At 28.5% G+C, this 4,982-nt stretch overlaps 1 protein-coding gene across 3 annotated transcripts in view; it reads right to left on the reverse strand.

Annotated features, from left to right (window-relative positions):
- Nucleotides 1-4,982, reverse strand: part of LOC106457318 (beta-1,4-N-acetylgalactosaminyltransferase bre-4-like) — a 52,608-nt gene that overhangs the window by 33,610 nt on the left and 14,016 nt on the right. The window contains exon 3 of one of the 3 annotated variants that reach the window (XM_022383189.1): nucleotides 2,219-2,339. The exons of the other annotated variants lie outside the window; for them this stretch is intronic. The gene's annotated coding sequence lies outside the window, so the exon portion shown is untranslated. The remainder of the gene's footprint in view (nucleotides 1-2,218; nucleotides 2,340-4,982) is intronic. 3 annotated transcript variants of the gene reach the window in all.

The raw sequence follows: 4,982 nt of genomic DNA on the forward strand, positions 1-4,982 counted from the left end.
ATCTGTTATTTTCAGTAATTAATCTCTGTACAGGTTGGGTAGGTTTGACCGATTTCACTTTAAAAAATTAGGAAATATATAAAAATTATGCCTCTTTCATTCTAGAATAAACATAAATTATAACACGAAAACATAAATGTTTAGACTAAATAGCTTAAATCTTATAACATTATACATTTATATATATCTATTATTTTTATCATATTGTCCTTTCAGCTGTGCCTGGCTAACAATACAGAAGTTACAATGATGCAGCTCACGTGCCCTCATATTACCATACCAAATAACCTAAAAACTGACCTTTGGTCTATACAAAGTAACTTGTCTTGGCTGTGTTTTAGTAGTCTAGTATTTTGTAAAACACAGTCATATTTCAATTATTATACATTATATATGTATATAGATTATTGCTATTTTGAAACAAGTTCTTAAACTTATTTTTCTTAAAACATAGAACAGTAACTAAAGAAGTAAAGCAATCAATTATCTCTTCTAGTTACGATCTTTGTACTCAGTTGCTGCTTGACGTAGGTTGCTAGGCCGTGGAGGATATGAAACAAAATATTTTCTTAGGTTTTATATATACATTTGAATAATTAAAAATAATAAAGTACTATATTAATGCCACAGAATTCCACTATAATTTATCAAGCTTAGTAACTTAGATGTGTTTTAGTCTAAAAAAAATATGAAATTTCAAGCAGACTAAAGACACACCCTACCTCATTGAAATATTGATTCAAAAGAAAGAAATGGTGCCAAGTCCTTTAAAATTGCTGAGAAAGCCACTAAAGGGACATTCTGAGCTTCTGATTGGTTATTAATGTCATATATAGAAGTAAGTGTATATAATGGAGTGTTTCCAAAAATGGAAAGAGGTGGGGAGTGCCACTGTGTTTGATTTATTACATAAGCAATATTTCAGCAAATTGAAAAGATAAGAGACTCTTATTTTATATTCTAGCTGATAATTTGAGTTTCTAATTTGTATGAAACTGTAGACTTTGTATTTTGACTTCACAAACATCTAATTTGAACCAGTGCTGCATTCAGCATACCACATGACACACTAAAATCATTGTTTATCTGTATTTTTTATATTTGCTTTTAAATTAAATAATTTAGTAATATATAGTACTAAAATTTGAATTATAATCTACAGTTTGATACCAAAGTTTTTGACATAAATTGATGAAATAGTAATTCAATAAAATTTTGAATGCGAGTCAACAAAAGAGATGACATTGCCTTTCACCCGTGACCCGTCTTGAATGGGTTAATAAAATAAACTTTAATTATTAAGAGGTATCTAAACATAAATTAAAAACTTATAGTAAATCAAAATAAAATTCTGGGATAAAAGAACAGTTAAATTCAAAAATGTGCTACATTTCCCAGAGTTTGCCTACTGATGCTGGATGAATTCCAGTGAAACAACTAGCTTAATTTTTTTTATTAGTTTCTTAATGTAATAATTTTTTTTAAACAAAACATAACACTAAGTAAACATAAAAATAAACACCATAATAAACACAGTTAATATCATCCCTAAGAGCATATTACACTCCATAAACAGATAAAATATAGCCTACAGTGCCCAGTGAAATATTTAGTTGCTATACCTTCTAACACTATTATGTAAAAACTAGTTACTAAAGATTACATAAAGATCTTTCACTGATGTATTCTGTTGTTTTATGTGTATGAAACTCACTCATTATCATTTGACTTGGTTGATAAATTTAAATCACATGTTTTACTAAGTCTGAGCATGTCTTTGACAACCATATTTTACACATTTTTTATAAAATGAAAATAAACTATTTTGTAACATAAATTATTAACAGTATTATTTACTCATCTATCAGTTGCATTATCTTTCAGTAAACAAATGATTTCCATATTTATTGAGAAAAAAAAAAAAAAAGACTAGTTTAAGGAAAGCAAACAAACCAGTTATACCAACCATTTTTATGACAGCTTTTAAACCTAGGTTTAGACAGATTAACTTTCTGAAACTTTCTTTCTTTCATGTATCAGAAAAAAAAGAAAAACAGAAGACATTTCACTTTAAAATAATAACCAATTCACCTAGACACGCATGTACCTTCAGTACCATTCTCAGTAACTTATTAGAGGCCTCAGAGCAGAAAAAATTTTAGAGGTATAAAAAATATCAAAAAGGACAAAAGAAATGTTATTTTAAAGTAAAACTTACCAACGTAGAGCAAAAATCAGTATATTGTACCTTTCTCCAGTGCAAGTCTCATTGTGTAATACTGTAACAAACCTGAACCCCAAGTAGCATGAGCTAATCTTTAAGAAATCTTCAACCATTCCTGTAATATATTTCCAAAGCATCTTTTACATTCAATTAAAATATAAAAAAACACCTTCAAATGAGTAAAAATTATCAACATTTTCAATATAAAATTTCAACCGAAAAAAAAAATTTTAAATAGGGTAAAAACCTTATCCAACATGCACAGGATTTCAAAATAAACATAATTTACTTTTGGTTTTAATAATTTTATTATGAATTTTTTTTTGTTTTTCAAATTGATGTTTGTTATGTGTACAATGGTCATAAATACATGAGGGGAGCCTGGTTTGTTCCTTAATTCTCTGTTTAACTTGTTTACCTATGTAGAAATTATCATATACTTTACTGTTAATAAATATCTCCATGATCATAGAAATCTTCCTTAACTTCCTATAATAAACTTTTTAAATTAAGTGTGTTTTTTTAACCTGTCTCCAAATTTTTATGTTGTTTAACAAGTCCATATCTTAGTAAAAGTCCTATCAAATTTATTTATATTCACAATTTTCTTTATCAGTTATACTTTCATGTGTACTTTTGGGTTTTTTATTTATTTATTTTTATATTTGTTTTTTTTCATTTCTGGTTTTGGAAAATAGCATTTTCTTCTCAAAAATACAATTAATTTACCTAGATTACTTTTACTACATAATTAGATGGTTATATTGTAAATACTTGTAATGGTCCAATTTCCTCTTGCACTGAGTGGGCTGATTCCCACTTTATGTAACTGTTGTTGTGACAGTACTAAAAACTTCATTTCTGTTTAATATTTAGAAATTTACATATGTATTTTCCTTTTTTTTTACCCAGGTTTAGGTGGATACTATTTATGCTTTAAAATATTATCTGCTACTCTCTGTTAAAAGCTTGCAAAACATATCAACATAGTGGTTCTAGTACGTAGCTGGATGTAGAACCATTTCTATAGCTCATTGTTTTTTGTTAATCATAAATTGTTCACAAAACCCTGGAAACATGACTTCCCACATTTAAGAATTTTATCTGTATAAAAAGTACTGTGAAAATAAATAGATGTTTGTAAAGCCATTAAAAAACTTCTGTAATATTTATAATGGAAGATTGTATGAAATTTCATTTGGTTTTAGATATTAATTTTTCTGCTAAATTAACTCTCATGCTTTGCTATCATGATGTACTTTGATATCACATAAAAACAGTTCATATTTGATATATTCCTAAGCTGTTTACAATATCTTTAAGTTAAAAAGCATTTTTAACTGCATGTTGGTGTTCTTTGTGTTATGCTTTTATTAGATACACGTGGAATTTGAATAATTAGCACTTATGACTAGAACAGGCTGAAAATATACAGTGAATTTTAATGGAGTCTTTAGGTATTTTTAGAGTGCTGCTTTAAGCTTATATAAAATTTTATTTTATTTATATGGTGGAATCCTCTTCAGTATTCATTTTTTACATTCAGGTGCTTACAAATAAAATTATTTAATCGTCTTTAGCACTTAAACAATATTTAAATAACATGAATTATCTAAGATGTTTTCTTTAAAATAACTACTTTTAAAATACTCAAGTTGAAGGAAAGGTATAAAAATAACTAACATAACTGAATACTTACACTTAAGACAATTGCTCATTATATTCTATCCCTAACTGGAATTAAATGAGGTTCCTTCCCCACTTCTTCATTTTAATAGCTAGCTTCCCTTGTAGCTCCTTATATTTATGACATCCCAAGACCATGAAATTCTATCTATCTAGTCAAAGTTTTGTTAGTTTAGTCTTCATTTGCTGCTGCCTGTTAACATGTCAATATTAATGTATACTCCAGTGGTTATTAACTTTCATTTGTTTGACTTCTTTGATATGTGATTTCTTTATGGTATTCAACTCATATACTTTAAACTCAACAACATCTGAAACAATTCATCAAGTGCATGCAGCAGTTTTTCTGAAACATACTTGATTTTTTCAACACTGAAGGTAGACTTTCCAAATAGTAGTTAAGGCACTGTAGAGCTTGCAAGAAATAGTTATGAAATAGCAGCTACTTCTGGCAATCATTTATGATAGTTTCAAGGAATTGTTGCATTTATATAAGACACTAATTCTTATTTAACTCTATTCTGACCTTGGAGAGTGCTACTCTTGTTGAGTCTCCAATTTGCAGGTGTTTGTAGTCTAACCATGAAATGAACCTGTTGCTGCAACGTTCTTGATTACCTGCATCATTAATTTTGCCAGAAGTTTCATCACTGAAAGAAGTAGTACATGCACAAGTAGACAAGTAACCTGAAGTGTCTGAAGAGCTCTGTCAAAGACTGGCTTCACTGATTTAAGGAAATACAGCACTACTAGGAAAACAACTTGCTTACTCTGTAACCTCTAACTCTTCTATACTTATCACTGAGTGATGCATCCTTATCTCTCAATAACTTCTGGATATAAATATATTTTGAACTAGAGTAGTTATTTCAATCTTTGCAAGTTTAATACAAGGGTTAGTCATCATTCTATCTCCATATTTTGTAAATATTTAAATATTCTTAGCTCCATGTTCAGGTATTCTAATTTCTTCTTTTAGCAAGGGAATCTTCTGATGTCCACCAAAAGTTATCTTTCCAAATTCCCAAAATCTCATTCCTGAAGCCATTATGAACCACACACACACACACAC

Source organism: Limulus polyphemus, unplaced genomic scaffold (genome assembly GCF_000517525.1).
Source record: "Limulus polyphemus unplaced genomic scaffold, Limulus_polyphemus-2.1.2 Scaffold316, whole genome shotgun sequence".
Taxonomy (NCBI): domain Eukaryota; kingdom Metazoa; phylum Arthropoda; class Merostomata; order Xiphosura; family Limulidae; genus Limulus; species Limulus polyphemus.